The 21,442-nt window shown below is 37.9% G+C and overlaps 1 protein-coding gene across 1 annotated transcript in view; it reads left to right on the plus strand.

Annotated features, from left to right (window-relative positions):
* The window catches only part of ome (dipeptidyl peptidase 4 omega), a 174,686-nt gene that overhangs the window by 84,461 nt on the left and 68,783 nt on the right, over positions 1–21,442 (plus strand). The window lies entirely within an intron of this gene.

A 21,442-nucleotide genomic window follows, 5' to 3' on the forward strand; every position in this document is an offset into this window, starting at 1 on the left:
AATTATAATGAAAATAGTTGACAACATTTTCATTACAAGTTGGAAGGGAGCCCCCCACAGTCTTTCTCTCTTTATCACCCTCTTAGATGGTGAAATCAGAGTTCCCAGCGGCAAAAAAGGCCGAGATAAAAGTACAGCCATGACTTGTTCAAGGGGTGAGATGGATAAGGGTGTAAAAGAGGAATCGGGCTGAGTTGGCGAGAAGCGTCGACACTCATTCCTGTGACGCCAAGGGGCTTCTGCTCACTCGACCCACCACTCCACAACCTGAACCACAAAAGCCAGAACGACTCTTACCATGTCGATGACTCCGCATTATCCATTCAAAGACGTCTAACCCATTGCAAAGAAAGGCGATAATGATTGATATTCGATCGTAACACGTCTGTCTCAATGGTTTGAGATTTTCAATGAAACCGCTTGAATTTTCTCGACCTCATTGATAGTACAGAAAGTATATACCAATGGCAAAATGCAGGAGTACATCCCAGAGAGAATTTTTTAAATGAACTGAGTGGCCATTAACAATGCAGCTAACGTACAGTTCTCCATCGGGAACGGAAAATTTCCTTCAAGTATTTATGTGACTCTCAAGTGAATGCCACAAGGCAAACCCAATGCATCGCAGAGAAGACGCTCAACGATCACCAATTTATCTCGATGATTTTCGCATAAAAGTGGAAAGGCGTATTTACTTTGAAATAGTTTTTCCTATTACTCGTGCACTTCAGCCTGTACCATTTCGATTTCGTTTCACCACAGAAATGTAGTTTGTCTTTTTCCTCCTGATGCTGAGCTCTATTACCGGTAGGACAGATCGATTTGAGGATGGACGAGAGGCAGTTTTCCCAAAGTCTTTATTCTCCACAGATGCTCGCTAACCATGCCAAGAGATTTTTCCGTTTTTCGGTGAAATCTTCTCCCCAGTTCCATTTATTTTCCATCGTTTCACTTCCCTTTTGACTGGTATACTCCATTTTCATTCTACATTAAACATTGGTAACGACAGTCAACATATTTCTCTTCAAGTACTCGTGGTATCCACCGGTTTGGTCCACCGGTGAAAGTTATTCCTCTCATCATGAATTTTTTATCACCATCCGGACTATGCCTAAGGAGCTCCTCCAAAACGGACGTTAAATTCCCTCTCGCGAAATTGCAACGGATGTGGCAATGGGGGTGGACTGAGAAGTTGTTAGGAGATACCAGGGAAATTCGAAAATGTATCTCATTCCATTCCACCAAGACTCTTCAGATTTCGTTGGATCTTTCGGTGTATATTCTTCAAGCTCTTGGCAGCACTGAGTGCTTTCCAATTTCCGGGGGCATAGCAACTCGCGAATGGGCTTCTGCTATCACTTTTCTTTTTGCCATTAACTGCATGAAATATCAGATTACTATCAGTCATCATAATAAATATAGAAACGTGTGGTATAAATATTTAATTATCCTCGTCAAGTCTCCTGCACTCTTGACCAGTTTCTAAAATAATGTGTCAAGACACATCCTTTGATTAACATCTTCAAAAATTGATTGCCCGTTATTTATTAACTTCATAAACAATTCCTCATGGGTTATGGAAACAATAAATGGTGGGAGACACAGCGGCGGGAAATCCCCGCGGAAGTTCTGAATGGATATAACAGCTTCAACAATTGTAACAATACTCTATTGCTGCGTATCGTTTGGTTCCATAGAGAATTTACGCGTTGGGCAACTCGCACTCCTGCTAACTGCGATAAGGAACTTTCAATACTGCAATGTATTCAATGCAACTGCCACTATCCCAGCTCTCAGTTCTATCCTTTCCAACGACTTTGAGCAATTCACAACTTTACTACTCAGCTTTTACACTACTCGAGTTGTGTTTTGAGAGAGTTTCGTCAAGTGAACTTCGTTTTGAATACGTTTTACGATCTACGATAGGTTGAAGTTAGAAATATTGCTCATCAAACGAGTTTAGGTGAATTTCCATAGATTTTCTAGAGTAAGAACTTCAACCGGTACTTCTGCACTCAATTCAGTTCGACGTAATTATCGCGATAATTGATAAATATCCATGATAATATATAATATCTCCAAATTTATGTGGAGCATCATCAAAAGATAATTTCTATTTGATCTCGGGCAGATGCGAAAGTGGATTGCCGATTGAATATATTTTAGAAGATTTAAATTGCTGTTGTCGTGATTGTACCGATTATGTTCCTTAATTAAATAGATTCAATGACTTGCAATGAAGTCTCTTTCTCGTACCGAAAATTAACCCGAACTATCCCGTGCCATGAAGGTTGGACCCGAAATATTTCCGGGTTATAAAATCCGAATCATAAAACCCTAAACCGGGACTTCCCCGGTCTGTCCGGAAGTCACCAAGGACCCGGAAAATTCTCAGTCCATCCACTACCGATCCAATTCGAGTAAATATCCTACTCCTATTTAATGAATAAAAGGCTTCCATTTGGAAGCTGGAGTAAATGGTCCTGAATCTGTTCAGAATTTCCTTTAAACAGAACTCTCTTCCAAATATCTCATGATTCTCCTACGTACATTTCTGCAAAAGATAAATTTTTTCATGCAGAAAAAAATTTGTAATAAGAACCAACAATACTTTAAGAGTAGTACACTCATTGGAACGCACACCAGATTTCAAGTATTCACAATGCAATTCGAGCGCTAAAGAAGCTTGCAATTGTTGAGAATATTCATCTTGGAACATATATTCGTTCAGCCTTTCGAATTATTAATTTCAAACTCAAGGCAGGTGAGTTTGATACAACGTTCCGTGTCCTTTTCTCCTCTAATTCACGGTTCACCGCTCGCATCATTTCGTATTTCTGTGCTCACTCATTCTCTATCGCTCCAGCGATTTCTCTCATTTATGGAGGAAAATTGATCGACAGACATGTCACGAAGTGATGCATATAGTGAAATTATCGAGAGAGAAACTTCCCCCATAATCGTTCAAGTTGTCGAAGTTGTCGAAAGGAAAAGTAAGGAGAGGCACCATTAAATTTCTATTTTTTAATTGACCGGCTCTTTCCAATCGATATTTCTTCTTAATTACATTTAAATGTCCATATAGCTGAATTCAGGATTCATTGTTTGGTATCGATGAAATTGATGGGGCAATAATTATTGTTTCCGGTAGTGATTGTAATTCGGAATTACTGAAAGAATAACCATTTCCTCTGGTGAATCATCGCCTGGAGGTCGGCGAACACTTGGCAGCCAGGTTCGTCCCGATGTTATCACTATACTCCTGACGATCTAGTGAATAGTGCCCTCGGCCAGGTCACATATATGCTTATTCTGGTTTAAGTCCTGGCTTGCTTCCAACTTTCCACCTGTCGAGATCAATATCTCTCGATTTCAGCGTTCCAACCAATACCTCTCAAAAAACTACTGATTTTATTCAACTTTGACTTGATTCGAGGCGAACAACTCCATCGATCGACATCAATCCGAATTTCCAGTTTGAGGTCCGTCGAAAAATTAAATTGAATCACACCAATAGCCAATACAATCCAATTTTTCAACTTCATTTAAAACATGATTTAAACGAAATTATTTTCTGGCGCTTTCTTCAATAAATGTTGTTTCTCGTGTCGTTACTTGTCAGGGCGTTAATATCAAAGGACAATTATTGAATGCCCACGAGAGGCAAATTTTTTCCTTGAAGAAAATGATTTCTGATAAAAAATGTTCCTGATGATGAGGATTTGATTACCATGGCAAATGTCGATGCATCACAAAAAGGATGGCCTCCTTGGAGATCCGGCAAGAAGTTGATGAAAATTTTTGCAGTTAAATGTAAAATTCTTCTCACCTTCAATGTTCTTCTTTTCGGTGATTCTCACCCGCTCTTACTCGTAAAGTCTTGGTCGATGAGGCACTTGGAAGAAATCATCGACGGGCAGCATCTTCAAACGTTTGATACTTATCCGAAGGGGCAAAGGCCTCGCTGAAGTGTTAACGACTGTCAGTCGAAACGATCCCCAATAATTTTCCTGGGTACTTCCACTTCAATTGTAGTTAAAGAATGAATGGGATTATGCACAGTGTCGTAAGTAGGATACGTGAGTGGCTGAAAATTCAAGACATCTCAGACACACTTGAGACTGATTTTTAATCCGATATCATTGAAGCTTTGGATATAAAACGGAGGGAGATCATTTTTACGACCTTAAGCACTCGGAAGCTTTACGACAAAATGGCTCAAGTTCGTGCAACTGAACAAAATTTTATTCTACCATTTACGACATTTATTCACGTTCGAATGAAAATTTCATGTAATTACTGGAGGAATCCGAGCAATCCCGATTTTATTCTATTTTACATACCGTCAATGGTAGATGTTTTGACGTGCTCATTTATCTATTATTTTCTATTAACATTAGTAATACAAATTTATCTTGATTAGCATGCCAATGATCCGATTTCGATCCAGGGCCCCGGCGGTCAGAATTTATAGCGTTCTAAGTCCCCTCGGCAAATTCCGTCCAAAATATTCGAGACATCACCTCTCAACTACAATTTTCCACTAGTTTAACATTCAAGTAAATCCACAATAAGAGAAATCCATTGAAAAATTACTCTATCAGATAATGATTATTTATCTTCCGAGTTTTGTAAATGAATTCTCTGTACATGTATGTAATCTGTACATGTATAATCGTCTGATCGGCGGTGAAATTGGGAGATGGGTGGGGTTGCAACAAAAATGTTAGAGCATTAAAAGATGAACACTTGGGAGAATGCATGATGCTCGTTGATGGGTTGTTATGAAGGAAGCTCAGTCTCGAATTTCCGTAATGGAACAAAATTAAATGGAGGATGCAGGAGTGTACTGTTGTGTGTATAAGCATGCAGAAGCACAGTCCTTGAGTTTGCTGCGTATACACACGACAAAGCGGCTTCTCTTTGCTCCGGACGATGTGTGTCTAGGCGAGCGTGAATGCCGGTAATACCTGGGGAAAAGCGCCTGGGACCGAGTCCTTGGAGCATTTATTATGCACAGCTCCATTCCCTGCAATATTACCCTCATTCCCGTACCTGCATTTCGTGCATTTCCAAAATCTGCTTGATTGTAGGTGAAAGTCTCCATGTAATTGCTCTAGGTGGCGTAACGTTTATTTCAATTCTGCCTGATTCTCAAGCATGACTATAAATTAATGATTTCGCTGAACATTAACAGATATCTTTTGCTCGCACTTGTCTTCCGCCGTTTGTTAACTTCTCAGTATTTATATAGTTTTCGCTGCATGAGAGTTTCTATGAGATCCAACGATGCAATAACTCAATTACTTTCAATTAAAACTTCATCTCTGATGTATTTAGTGCGACATTCAGGTGAAACTTCAGTCAGAGTTTACATTTTGATTTATTTATCCTGGCAATTTCCTCAGTTTCAAAACCTTATGAGTTGTGGTACACAGTTTGTTAAGTAATACTCACAGCCTTCAATCAGCCTGATGAGTCGTTCAATATTGACGTGACTAAATTCACCCAGTGGCTCCTCGTCGAGACATTCTAACGATGACATACGCATAAGTAAACAGTACTGATTATTCTCAATTCAGATATTTCCGTCGTAATCAAGTTGTGATTGTCTTGTTTGATATGATCACCTGGTGAAAATAATTTGACAATCTCTGTGCGGTTTAATTTAAGATGAGATCGAGATAAGTTTGATAAAGAGCGTAATGAAACGGGTGTTCCGATTCTCATGAGGTAATTTCATTATGCCGGTTTATTAAATTGTCGTCTGCGGGGATGTGTGATACAACGATTACTACGGTGCGCTTATCAGCGTGCAATCAAAGACTAGGGGCGAAACTCAACCGGTGCACACCACCAACTTTCCGTAAAGGGACAACTCGATAAACTTTGCAATCGACACCAGTCATCGATCCCACAAGGTTTCACAGTTACGGATACTGATAATTCAATTCTCCAGTTACGCCCTGGCGTGAAAATATCAATTTGCGACATCAATTATTATTATCGTCAAATTATTATGATTCTACTGCAACTTTGCGCAACAAACTCGTTCAACTTGATTACCGCACTCCAAATCCGCATCCCTCTCCAAATTGATTAATAATCTGGTTCAATACGAGTGGCTTCCAACGGTCTTGAAAGACGAAAAAACGTAAATTCCCTGTAATCTTCATAAACTGCGAGCGGCAACCAGTTGATTGAACATATTCGACTTGAAGAATGAGAAAGTTCTCTGACCATTCCGCCAAACATGAAGATACCAATGGAAGATGGTGCACATCTTTATGACGTTCAAATATATTTTGTCACATTGTGCGTAATGAAATCATTTACAGACCAATGAATTTTCCCCAGTGGCAAACCAAAGTTGGTTAGTTCAATGTGGTATAGAGACAACGGTGCTGGTAATGGGGGGCACGAGTGTATGGAGTGCTTTTACCTCTGGGAAAACTACTGTGAATGTGCATGCATACCCACAGATGCGGAGGGTGGTTTTGGTATTGCCGCGAGGGTGTATACCATGGGGTTGCCGCACGTTTGACGCTGTATACGTATGACATAGATGAAGTCACAAACAAGACCTCCAAGCAGAGAGTACAGCACTCTGAATGCAAACGCGTTGTAATAAACATACATCCATTCTCCCTTTTTTTCCTCAAGTTTCGTCAAATTTTCGGATGGATTAGCACAATGCATATATTTGAATTTCGTGTTCCGCTGGTTGAAATGCCGGGAAAAATTGACGAATATGTGACAAAATATTTGACACGTAAATAAAACGTTCAGCGAAAATGAAAATAAAAATGAAAGGCCCATTTTGCTATCGCATATCTGAACCCTTTGGTCCTTTGGTCCAAATAATTATTCAATTACTGCGGCGATGATTCATTGGAGTCTTTATGAGTGATCGATACTTAACTTGCCTAAAATTGCAAGTGAGGCATGTGTCCTCTCGAGGGTTGAATAAACGACAAATTGGTGGTGAACGAGCTCACGGTGAAGCACTAACGAACGCTCATTTACAGCTAACGTAAAAGGTAAAGAGCAAGTCGACAGACGAGCCATCTAATCGTGAGTATCGCAAGAGAGATGGAGAATTAGTCGTCGACGCGGTAAGACACACCAGGAGCCGTACATCGGCAAATTTCAACAAAACTTTGACCGTAAAGACACCCTAATTCGATTATAAATGGTGGCCATTACCGACACGAGGGATCGCTGGGAGGTTGTACTGGATGTAGTAATTTCAACCTATTATAAGGTGCATAATCTTCTTACGGGGAGCCAATAAAAAACTTCCGCCGGTTGGTTAAACTCTGTTATTAATTCCAAAATTTACACGTAAAAATAGAGGACGGCTAGGGAAGTTTCAGTCAAAGATTGTGAAACTCGTGTAATCCCGCTAATCTATCAAATGTCATTAATTCATAAAGACATTTTCTAATTCGTTAAATAGTTGTCTAAACTGGAAGCACTCTCGTAATTATATTTATGTAATTCAATTTGCGGGTTAATTTGGAAGATACTGCATGGGCCCTGCACGTGATGTAAACAAAGCAAGGTTTACCGTCACTCACTGTAAATAAAATCAGATAGAGTACCTGTGGAAATTAATCCGCTGACTAATTACATCGAGGCTATTTTATGGCTAACGTGCAGCATATAGATGGGAAGTGGGCGGAAAAATCTAATTAATTAAATACTTTCGGGTTTCAAGAACGGTCAATATTGTACATACGGGCTGAAAAACTCGTGAATTTCACAATTAAACTACAGGCATAGAGGGAAATTCATTGAATGAAGCAGCTTTTATTTTAGCAAGTGGTTTCATAATTCAATCTTTTTCAGTCTATTATTACAAAAAGATTATTTTTCCTTTTGATTTTTCGTGCTTTTCTGTAGTCTATTAATTGATATCAAGAATTAATCAATAATAGCAATCGGAACTTCTTCCTGTATCCGAATCGTTTCTGGTCTGTGAAGTCGTATGTTGACGATCATACTGGTTGATTGGAGCTCGACGAACGTGAGCTGCAATCACTGAAGCCTTCTGGGTCCGCTTATTAAAGAGCAGCTATTTCTTATCCGCAATATAAGATAGAGGATATTGAATTCGATGCGTTGAATCAAATCCGGGATTACGACCGCAGCTCCAACTTTGGAGATGTTGGTACTCGGTACAGAGGGAAAATGGATGAGATGAGGATGAGAGAGAATCAAACAGAGAAATCGAAGAGACGTGGAAAGCGATGGGAGGGCTATACCCACACTCAGTTGTGGAAGAATAATTGTAAATAATTTCGATGTCACTGACCTTCATCACTTCAATCCTCCAAGAAATAATTTATGATGTGTGTCTCTCATGTTGACATCGACACGTCAGCGCGACACTTGATCTCCAGTGAACAGCTCATCGCTTCCTCACCTCATCACCTCTTCACCTCCTCAGCTAGTCAGTACAAATGGAAATGGAATTGTCAATCAGCGGTGTACATTGGATGAGAGAAAAGCAGTGCAAATAATTCAATAACTTACTCTGACAAAACGTAAACTGATTTCCACTGAGAGGGTGGCCGCTGGCAAAAGTCATGAAGAATCAGGATAAGCTACGCCCAGTCCACAATACGATGAAGCTCATGTCGCTCGTTTGTGTCCAGATAATTCGGTTTCATCTGACGTTGGGTAACCATGGAGAACTAGCAATATAGGGGTACGGTGAACGGCGTATTATAGGAACAATGTTATTAAATTTGTCGAGGTTGTCCCCTGGTAATGGCAGTATTTGATTCTCTCTTCCTTTTCCGTTCTTCCGTGGCAGTGGTACATGATTGAAAAAGGTATATACAGGTTTCAACTCTCCGTACTCTATCGTGAGATTGACGGGACATACGTGCCTTGGCTTTGGTACAATTAATGGCTATGAATCGTGTGTGCAATCCGTATAAGAGCAATCAGTGTCAATCTACTGACATCAATTCTTGAAGTGGAGATAATGAGTCGAATTGAAAATTTAGTCATTACTGTTCGATTTCTTAATTAATACGTTAATGAGTTGCATGTATGCCAACAATTAATGTAAATTCGGAGCCGGTAATTTTTCTAGTTCCAGTAAATGAAGAGTATTTGCAGGCGAAAAGTTATTTATTCGTTGAGTTATTTGACTTTCTTTAAAAACTTTTCCTTTCATTTGGTCAGAGTTAAGAATAAATGAGTGACATTCAACATAATGAGGTAATGAATCCTCCAGAGAACTCGTTAATCTCATTCTTTATATTTGCCTTCAAGTTTTTATGGATAAGTCGGCAGAACAATACCACTCTGAAGTCCTCCACTTGAAAGGTGAAATGAAATAGCATTCTCACGTTGAGAAATAATAGTTCTGTACATGGTTTGAAGTGCTAAATTCCGCCGAATCTGTAGGAGATGTTTTGGAGAACAAAGTTTTCTCATTTTCCGGGCAGATCGTTTAGAGAAATGTTCTTTTTTTATCTTCATCCTCTCTCCCAATTACGGAACAATTACCAACCAATCTGAGGCAGAAATTACAAACTTGTGTATTTATTTATGAATTTAATTAAACTGGTTATAATGGATGGAATAGAACAGTTCATTCAGGAGCTCTGGACAAGATTAAGAATTCATGAAAGATTATACACCGCGATGAAGTGGTAATTCGGTCTAGGGTATGGCATATTATCTTCGTTGAGTATCACGTAATATACGTTTGAGTAGTAGCCTAATGAGAGTTTTATGTATTTTCGAGAATTGCACTCTCATACGAAATCAGGAGAAATTAATACAAGAATTATTAGTCCACCATCAGTCAAGTACCCCGCAGGTCTGACTAAATAACAGCAAACAATGTAATTCTGCCCTGTAATGTGAATGGGAGACATTCTCGTTGAAATTTCAAACTGCCGATATTATTCTCCTTACGATTTTAATACCAGGAATCAAGTCAATCAAGTTTTCAAATGGCTAATTCCTCTGATTCTCTCTCTTTTATTCCTATGACGAATCTAAACGTTATTTTTCCATTATTTAAAAAAAAAAGTTGATATCCAAAAATTCTCAAGATTTTAACTACATTCTGTAAGTTCGATTGAATCCGCCGTTTGTTCTTTAACTTGTTTTCGGATTATATAGTGACATAAAGGTAATTAAACCGTCAAAGAAGTTAATATGTATTCTGGTGAGCATGCGCATACACTCAATGCCATACAGTCTTTTAACAGCGAGATAATCCAGGCCGATCCGGATGCAAAGCTGTTAATACTTTTTAACCCAAAGCTACAATCCTGGATTGAAATGAACTGTAAATTATGAATTTTAAGCCATAGCTGAAAAAGGATGTAATGGTCGCGGTTAAAATCTCCAAACCACTTTGTCGATTCTAGCTCTCGAAATAGTTATAATCACTTTCTGACTCTCATGTAAATTCGTGTAAAATGTTAAAGTGCTCAATCCCTGGTACTTTTTACGCTGTCAAAATTATTTGACGAAAATTCTGAAATTCTCATTCTCTTACCAGATTTATTCTAGACAGATGGATATAATTCTTCGCATTACAATCTGCGGTATAGATCGAGGAGAATTATATTCATGAAACAGTTAGTCTATTGAGCCTGGTTGTATTCACAGAACAGAGTATAGGCACGCAATTGACCGCATGTCGCTCTAATGAGGATTTGTGCCAGTGTACATGTACCAACGTACCATGAGCTTGCGAGCCATTGGAGCTGGGTAAACAAGTAGATAATGGCTCAAGGTGAAATACAACTCCGAGGGAATCGAAAAGAAAACAGAAGCATTACTCTAACCGGTGATTCCAAATTTACCGTCAACCAAAAGTTCGACAAATACAGGAAACATCTTCGACTCAGTCCCTCCAAAACTTGCACTAGATACTATTTCCATCCTTCGGTCTCTTGAATTATTCAAAATATATTCCAAAAGGAATTGACACTCAAGTTTCCTATTTCAATTTTTCAAACATAATCTTTCGACTAATCACCATTCTATAACCCTTTTTTAAATTTCATCAAATTGCGGACATCAGTGTCAGGTGGCATTTGAGTTGAGATAACATCTCTACTAAAGCCAATTCAATAACTTGATGATATTAATAAAATTAACAGCAATAAATGGACATCCAACAGCAAACGTTAGGGAAAACTTTGTCTTGCGCATATTTGAGGAGTCTATATGTAAAAGACATGGGATTAGAGTGCAGAACTGCTGTGTCTCCGCAGGGAGTTTTACCCCCTTTTCTCCCTCAGAAAGCCTTTACATAATTACATTGACGGTTCCTCGAGTTCAGATGACGGGGCAAAGGGAAGGATGAGGTGGCACCAAAATTGAATCTCGTGAATTTCACCGAAGACGATATGAAGCTCTCCTTCCGTTCCTCGCTAGTTTCACGCCTTCGTCGGCGTCGTATTTTCAGTCAAACACTTGAACACTTTCTCTGTTGACTCCTCCAATGCACTTAAACACTCACACACAAGTGCAAAAGTTCAATGGTGGAATTTAGTGTCTAGCAAGTTTTCTGTATGATAGCTGTACAGGTATATTTTGTCCGGGAAACTTTGCTGTTTGAATTCACTAGGTGCAAAGTGGAAAATTTACGTTTATTCAATTCGAGTGACTATTTAAGTTTAGGAAGATTTATCTTATTTCATACGGGAAAGTTTTTCGGTTTATCCTAATTCCACAGAAAGTTGAAGTCAACTTTTATTAGACGCTATCATTTATCGGATATTTTCACGGGTGTGCGGAGGCTCAGAATGGAAAATCTCAAGGAAATATTGAACATTTTCTCTATTCAAAGGCTTACTTTCATCATCTCAATTATTAATCCAGATGATGAGTCCCTTCATTAAAACTTACCACATATTTCGATGAAGGTTTATGTGGTTGGGACTCTATTATCATGGAGCATGTTCAAAACTCATTAGTATAACAGACAATCATCCCGGAATAATTCGACGGAGATAAATTCATGCAGAAAGTGACGAATTGCTGGTGACAACAGTTCAAGACGTAATGACATTTCCCTGCCTCCATGTGGAGACAGCAGTGCTAGATTAGTTCTCTGTTTAGTCTCACTTCCGGGGTCTAACCTCACGGTTACCACAACATGTCAGAGAGGTCTTCATAATCCACAATATTTATCATACAAATATACATTGATATATCACATCACGTGAAGTATACGAATGACCTTGTCCTACTGTGCAGGTGATATAATTAATAAACGGTTTTGAGGAAGTACCGGAAACATTAAACGAAATTTGCTCGGAATATGAGAAAATATTTCTCTAAAAAACTGCAATATATTTCATAACTGAATTAAAGTTTGCGCAAAGTACAGAAGGGGTCGAAAATCTTGACTGATGACCATCTGTGATTATCCGGTATTAACTTACCCTCCGCCACTAAATGTTTCTCATGACATACCAATCGCTCAACTTCCCTGACAAGTCCATGACGGAAGATCACCAATTCCCTGGCGAAAAAGACAAACAGCCCAAGAATCTAATATTTACTTCATTCCCAGCAGTTTCAGTACCTTATAAATCTCCCCTGAGAAATCTGCCAGAGCGCGTGGTTAGTGTGTTTCGAAAATATAAAAGTTTATCAAATCCTGTTTTCTCTTTCTCCCCGAAGATGAAAACAATTCTCTTTTTCAATTTGAAAAATCCACCTCAACTAGAATTGTTTACTATTCAATGAAGATGCATCCATTCCCTCCAATCATCGTTTCATCTCCGAATTGATTCAGAATTCTCACTCGATACTTTCCTTTTCCCCACAATTTTAGAATCCACTGATAACAACTGCAATTTCTGTAGCCCTCTTCATTCATTTCCACACTCTCCATTAAATCTCGAATATCCAAAGTAAATAGTCAATACTCGAACGTGTGATTCCCGGAGGTTTCCATCTTTCTGGTCAGCTAAGAGCGAAAAAAAAAAACAGCTAAACAAAACAAATTGTTATGAGGACGAGGGAGAGAAAGTCGAAGTAATCGAAAAACGGGAGGTTTATCTATCGAGTTGAATAGAGATTACTAAAGGTCCTTCAATTCCGAATGGGAAGGCTAGAGTTTTCAGGATAGATGAAGCTAAAACATAAGGGAAGCTCCAGAGTGCCTGCAGATCCGCTCTAAATTTACAGGATATTTGTCCGATGGTAGAAATCGCGGGTAGAAGGGAAGCGGCAAAATTGTTTCTTCTGTGTTGATCGAGGATTGAGTATATACATAGTGAATACATACTATTGTGAAATAGGGGTAAGGATGAGTGGTGAGGGGATGAAAGTGTGTATCGTCGACCCAATTTTGGTGCAGACTGATTCAGAGCACAGGGTAGAGTCGGATGTGTTTCCATTGGAGTTGAATCCTCTCGATGTGGGTGGATTCACCAGAGGGGGTGGTACAACTTTTAACCCACGGGGAAAGGGAGGGACAAGTTTTAACCCACTGCAGAGGTAGCGATGCAAAGCCGCGATCCAAGTTGAAATCTCGTGAACTCGATCATTGTCTGGATTATCGATCGTCAGCTGGGCTACGAATTATAGCTTCCTATATATAGTATAACCATTCATCAATCTGCCTCCCATTGCGACCGCTACACGTACCACTCCTACTTCACTTCATCCCCTCCTCTGGGAGTTTCGCCCATTCATATTATCCACCTCTGGGAATTCACGAATTCTCGGGACCATTTCATTCTGACTGTGAGTATCAAGAGTTTATGAGTTTGACGTGATGAGACAGATTTTTTGCCAAATTCATAACCTTGATACAATATTGTTAGAACACTGGTTGCTTTTCCTGCAGGAATTAAAGTCAACTGCATACAGGAATTAAATAAATGAAAATGGTGAAAGTTGGGAATATGTCAGGACTAGTCATGATAATTCAGATAAAAATTATGAAACCCCCCAGAAACATTTCGTGACTTTAGACAAAAATTTCGTTTCGTAAAATTTCTTACAACCACATGTCGCTCCGGAATTACGGAAAAGACACGTAATTTTGATTGAATATTTCTCTCTATATAATCACTTAATTCATGTACTTTAATAGTGATTTATTGTCGAGAGGACTTTATCTTGAATAACACCGTATTCAATGAATTATACATATTTGTACACCGCCGAAACATTAATTACTGAAACCACCCTGGGAGTTGGTGACTAAAACTCGACTTGGCAAGGTACATCAACCAGCATAGATTGTACTACAATTTCACTCAGTGCACCTCAGCTATCTTACCCCCTTCCACTGGCTCTTCCCCAGTGGTATTCACTTCTCTTGAAATATAATCAGTTTCTCGCACGGACGATTATATCCCATTGTTGGATTCCACGAGACTCCTGTTACCACCGTAATGCCCAGTAGTACCACCAAAAAGCTCCTCCATGAAGGAAACACCCAGCAAAATAACTAAGATCTACGTTCGGGTTAGGACGGTAGAATAATTCAAGTGAGACTAGGAATTTTTATTAAACTCGAACGAGTCGGTTGACCCCGAATTAATGGAGATTTAATTACCATCGAAGGATGGGTGTAGTGGGGAATGGAATGGAACAAGTGAATCAATTAAAGAATGTAATCCGAGCTACAAAAATGGTCTTCAATTAAATGAACTCCTTCGGGGTGAATCGATGATTGAGAAAAATGCTAAATTTTTTATTTAAATCAGTTTACTACTTTACTGATGCCCCATAGAGCAGGTCAGACATTTTTATCTCAATCGGTGAACTTGAAATGAAGGAATATGGTCTGTGGAATTTTTTGTGGAATTTTAACCCACCAGTTGCAATTAAAAACAGCCGCCGGACAATACCGTTGCCCCCTCAATTGTCGAATAAATTCAATGACTCGTGAAACAATAGGCAACTAGAAAATAAAAAAAAAACGGAAAACCGAGAATTCCGGTAAATCGAAAAGAGATTGAATTTCGTGATGGGGTTTGGGTGCGGTCTGGTCAGACTGCGCCCGCGGCATTTTCCGATCTTCGAAAAAAAAAAAAACGTCATGTAAAAAATAGAATTGACCCTTGGACAATTTGACTCAATTCAATCCCTCATACTGTCTCTTCCTATCGAGTTGGAGATAAGGATTTTATTTTCTACTTCAATCTTCCGAATATTCCATTTAGAACTATGAGGTTTTACAATCGTAGCCACATGAAGTTATTTTATATGAGACTCGCCTGTCCGGGGAATTTAATTTTCCCTCCTATTTTTTTTCCGATAGGATGGACTCAATCCTCTTTCAATTTTTTTCCGAAATGATCCAAGTAGCTTTACAATTCTCATTTTATATTCATCTTTTATTGAAATCAACGAACGAATAAAAAGGAAGAGATCGTGGCGAAAAGTAGAACAAACACAAAAAAAAAAACAATACTTTAGCATGAAATACTGCCGAAATATTCTATTTTTCTAAAAAAATTTATTTTTTAATGGAGTCATTGCATTTTTTATTGAAATTCCAGGACAATTTCGAAAAGTCAAAATAAATTTGTCGATGCATTTTTCTCCATATTTTTACATATTAAATATTACGCGGAAATAATTTCCATACGATATGTTAATTCTTCAAATTTAGCAACATACACTATTAAGTTGAGTTTGATTCAGGAATGACACAAAGATGTTCCTAAGAATTCTCTCTATAAATAGAACTACAATGAATATTAAATAGGATTAAAAGGAAAGGAGTTTGTCCCACCCCTTTACGCATATTGCATGCCAAGACGTTCATCAAAATAAACCCACCCTGGCACGTTGATTGTCTCCCTCGTGTTTCACCTGGCTCATGTAAAATATAGCAAAAGCAGTAATGAAAAGAATGAGAAAGTACAACCAACAGGGATGATAGAAATTAATCCTCAGTAACTGAATTTCATTCTCATTAGAAAAGCATCTTCCAATTTACTCGTACGATTTTTCTTTTCTCTCCGCGATTACTGGGAAATAACGACAGTAGAGAAAATAATAATAATAAAATGAGGAAAAAAAGAGGATAAAGAAAGGAAGGAGGAGCTATAGTCCGGACTCCTTGGCAAAAGAATCCGAAGGTCCGAGTGAAGGTACAGACTCACAATTAACTTAATTGGCCTCTACCCACAGCTTTTTTTCCCCCTTTTTTTCATGAGCTACCTTCACCAGGGCTTTTATCGGTCTCGTAAAATAGAGTAAAATTTTACTCGCATAAATAGAAATGTAAAGTTGTCTTACTCGCAAAAGTAGAAATGGTACGAAAAATTTTATAAAGTGATATCTGTATCAGTGCAATAGTAATATTCAAGTTGTGGGGTACAAAGACGGAATAATAAGAGTTTCAATGCCGTAAAATTTTGTTAATTTGGAAAGTAACTCGACGAAGAGGGGCGGGGGAACTTTTCGAGGTATTTTATCGCTTGTCGCATTTAGTATCGCCACAAATCTCGCATTTGTTATAGACTTAAGTGTTAAATTTGATGTCGTTACAGCTAAAAACTTCCGTCAACTTACGGCCATTGTTCAAACTTGTCTGACATAATCCCATCAGTTTTACCGGTACTAACATTTTTATTTTTTCCACACTATATGCCACGAGCACGTGTAAGGCAGATGCCATTAAAAAATTTCACCGGAAATTGCTGGTCCATTTTCAAAATTCTTATCATATTTGCGTTTCACTGGCATTTCAAGGAATTTCGCACAGAAACTAATAAATTTTCTTTTCTCTTTCATTACAAGTACCCGTAATTTTCCGTAAAATAAAATACCCCTTGAAATACCACGAATTTTTCCTGTACAAATTGAATAATTGCTCCGAAGAATCTTGATAAAATGGTCTGGACAGCGCAGTAAAACGCACGAGTAGTTTAATTTTTCTTCTAATCCCAGGGAGAGTTGCGGATTTTACTGGCAAACTAGATGACAAAAATTCGTGCACTCCACTAGATTTAATGGAGAATTGCGTCATATTCAGTCTCCTAAATCCCCGAGGTAATAAACTCTACCGGTTGGAACACTAGTTTTTATTATACAACAGGCGAATTTTTCCGGTTCTTTGACATTGAATACTTCACTGAATAGAACACAAAAATTTTTTACGCGATGTCACCGAAATCTTTCTCTTTTCATCACTATTATATTCCGTTAGCAATTTACCGCGTTTCATCTTCATCAGTGCTAATGACTTGAACGTGGCTATGGACAGTCAGTTACATGAAGACAAATTTCATTCTCCTCTAACTACAAACCACTCTAGAACAAAAATAGAACAGAGAAAAATAGAGGAGGGAGATGGAGACTTTGCCGACGGTAAATCTTTTCTACTTCCGGTCTCGTTAAGTTCAAATGAAACTTAACGGCAACAAGATACCTCCATCTCCTTCGGATGAAATTTTTACGAGGAATTTGTGAATTTTTTTCGTAACCCCTGGTGGCCATAAACAACCGTGAAGAGTGGCTAAAGATTCATGCTATCGTTATTAATGTTGAAATAAATATTACTGAGGAACAAAATTGATTATAAATAAAATTTCAAGCATCTCTGCTTAGACACATTCCGTTCTATTTCTGTTCTGTACACCAGCATTCATCAATTCCATTCAATCCGCTGAAAATATTTTTAAATCCCTTCGAACTATGAACATTGAATCCGTAATTAACACCAATTTTTCAGGAATTAACTTCAGAAGTTATAAAAATTGATATTGAATATTTATTAATCATTGGCCGTTGTTATTACAAATTTAATGAATCATACAGTCGGAATGGAATGATATTTGTCAGAATTAAATGGTGTATGATAATTTGATAATTGGATGTCGCTAGCAATATTGACAATTACTGCATATGCCCCAATTAATAATTGTTAAGTGCCCTAACAGCGTATAGATATAATATATTGGCAATGTACAGAATAATATATAGAATAGCTCTTGTTTCATCATCAAAACGAGAGCAAGTAGAATAACTCGATGTGTAATCGGATGCATACCTGACATGACGAATACAACCCATCCCCATACAACCCATTCCCCACCAGGACTAAGTTTCGATCCTCTGAGCCGTTTCTCATTTAACTTTGGGGTGCCAGGTAATGAGCAATTGCGCCACCACAAAAACCGGAGTTTCTTAACAAAAAATTCACCGCAAAGTTTTTTTTAGCCAATCTAATCAGGTTGTTCTGCACGAAGAAAAAATACTTGAATTTAATATATTCTATACTTAATTCAAGGATTTATTAACATTTCGCCTATTTTCTATATTTTTATTTTCTAAACTTTTATGAATTCCCCAAAAAGTTTTATAAAATACGCGTCATCGCCAATGCATTCTTCAAAAGAGTCTTATTTAAAATATTATTGTGACATTCAACATCTGTAGAATCAGTGATATTTTTTGGATCTAGCGTTCGCCTGAAAAGTTGGCTATATATTTCGGCCACAAATTTCGGTGGCCAGTTTCCAAAAAAAAAATTCATTTACCCTCAAAGAAACATTTACACTATGCAATATAAGTCCGGGATCCTCAGCCACTTCCTTTTTCCATCGAGTGATGCGAGTCTATAAACCCTTGTAATAAAATTTTACTTTTACGAACGTCAGCCCAAGTAATAAATTTTTAATTTCCCTGGGTACTAGATCAAACACTTTTTACGATTTTCATATCGAAGTCTCCACCAATTAATACCAAGACCTCTTCAATTCTAATTGCATTTATTATGTGATCGGAGAATTCATTGAAAAACTAGGGAAAACCATGCAATTAAGAATTTACAGGTACAATCAAAAAAAAAGTTTATGATCTTTGCTATAATTCGTTGTACTTATCGCAATTAATTTTTTATTAATATTTCAATACGTTAATTACTGCAAGTAATATCCACGGAAAATTATTGTTGTATTTGATTCTACGAATAAATATTATGTTGTTTAACAAAATGAATGAAAAAAAATTTTATCGTTAAGAAATTTCAGAATATTTATTTCAATCCAATACAACTTATTTTTCTGGAGAATTACTGGGATTTCTGTTTCGCTCAACATAAATATTCACTTAGTACATAAAGTTGAAAGTTGAAAATTTGTACTAACTCGTTTAATAACCTGCTGGAGAATTACTGGAGGATCTACCATGATCCATTCTTCATTATTATTTTCCGAAAAAGAAATGACGATTCGTCTCCCCCTTCCTAAGCCAGATCATCATCTTCTTTAATAGGATAATAAAATGAACTATTAGATTGATCTTTATTGAGCAATAAGCTCAGAGAATTATGAATTACATAGTATAAACTGGGTAATAAGCTCACTTTATGAGAGAATATGTACCTGACAAATGGTGTATCTGTCATCTGTTTCAAGACTAACGAACCATTATTCAATTAAACATAGTATTAACATTTATCCCGTTAAATAGTTTATTGCAGTTTCAGTCAACGGTTTTACACGGAGAGAAAAATAGTGGAAAAAGTACATGAAAAATTACATAATATTGAAATGCGTGAAGGCTCCTGCGGCAATTAGATTTACTCGGCAAAAGTGCAAATTTTCGTTGCGTACTGAATATTCTGTATTCGTGGCAAAAAATGACTGACCCCCATAATAAGATCAACATCAACGTTAAATTTACGTTTCATTTTCACCTAAAACCGTAATTTAATCTCACTAGTAATATTATTTGTCTCCAAACAAACCCTTTGCTCAATTCCATCCGAAATTGAAAAAAAAAATAGGTCACCACTCCGGTATACTTTCGATTGCACGCTCTGAAAAGCCCAAAACCACGGAACCGGTTGATTAAAAATACCGAAAAAAAATAAAAATCAGATTCGCGGACAAACAGACGGGAATAAAAAGAAATCCGTAGACTTTCCAATGAAATAAATTCCACAGAGGCTTCACTTCATTATCATGGGCCATAGCAATTGAATTCGCTGTGCCCTGAGTACAATGTCCAATAGGATAAGACGATTGCAATTTCCTCGATGCGAATTGTTTCCAACAACCAGCAGAACAATGAGAACTCAGTGAAAAACATTAGTCAAATGAATGAGCCAAATCATCGAGTGGGAGAGGAAAATTGAAACTCGGGGGGGTGAATTCCCCGGAGTAGGTATATACCAGTCCGGCCGATTTAATTCGGGAATCTGGAAAGACGCCACGTCCTCCGTATTTTCCGACTTTATAACGGCCAAGGGGAATTAATAATCCAGGGCTCGGCGTCGAGTCCCACGAGAAGAGGGAAAATAAAGGGGGAAAAAAGGTAGATATAGGGATGATGCAGAGGGTTCGGGGAAAAGTGCCTCTGCAGTTCCGCACGAGCGCTGGGCCATGAAGAAGCAAAACTCTAGGACCCAGAGAGTGCAAGAGGGAATCGCCAACGAGGGAATCAACTTAACCACCCCCCTCAATACTCCTCTCTCTTCAACTCCAGCGATTTACTCAAGCCGTCCTACTATTTTCTTTCCTTCCACCCTCAATTTTTCTTTCTCACATCCGGCCGCCAATTCCTCGTGGAACCTACGACCAAAACGTTACTCGTATAAACTTTAAGACCGATACAAAATGTCACATTGTACATGTAGTGTAAGGCATCCATCGGGGGCTCACCATTGGGGTTTCCGTACCTGAATTTATCATTTGAATGTATTATTCTTTCGCGGTTTTCAGTAGAAATGATCTACGCCCCATTGGCCACTCGCGAGACAAAATATCGGGATTAAGGGAAAATAGGACAAAAGAAATTCTATTCAATGCTCTTTATTTGTGATTTGTAGTCTCGAAAGTTTCGAGAATGCTTTTTTATTTGAAGAAGTATGAAAATTTTGGGAACCATACTTCCCTAGTAAAAATGAAATTATTAATATTTTATATTTCATTTAAATGGATTGCTTTTATTATTAATGCAATTAATCGGGAATTAATGAAAAATCGAGGGATTTGTCGTATTATGAAATTGAGAATTTCCACTGATTTTCCTGGCAGATTAAAACTTTGAAATTCCGCGATTTTTCAAAATTTTAGTGAAAAAAGAAAATTATAAAAATTTCCAATCAAGTATTTTTCATGGTATATCCTGCATATACTGCAGGCTTCAAACATTTTTCATAGTATATCCTGGAAGATACTTCACTTGTAGACTGATAATTTTTCAAGGGAATAAAAAATTCACATCGGAGCGATAAACGAGGCGCTTTAGGACCAAATAGGAAAGGATGATTAACCGTTAAAGCTGTGGTATACGAAGCGATATAAAATCGAGAATGAGTGTAGAATTCGCGTGCAATGCGATACTTACACATGAACAAAAAAAAAAAAACGATATCTCCGGCCGGAATCGCCTTCACACGGATCTCTCCTGATTCCCGAAGGATCGTTTCCGTTATTGGCAAAAATGAAATTACCTCGGTGGTTTTCGATAC

The sequence above is a fragment of the Fopius arisanus genome, unplaced genomic scaffold, assembly GCF_000806365.1.
Source record: "Fopius arisanus strain USDA-PBARC FA_bdor unplaced genomic scaffold, ASM80636v1 scaffold00020, whole genome shotgun sequence".
Classification (NCBI taxonomy): Eukaryota; Metazoa; Arthropoda; class Insecta; order Hymenoptera; family Braconidae; genus Fopius; species Fopius arisanus.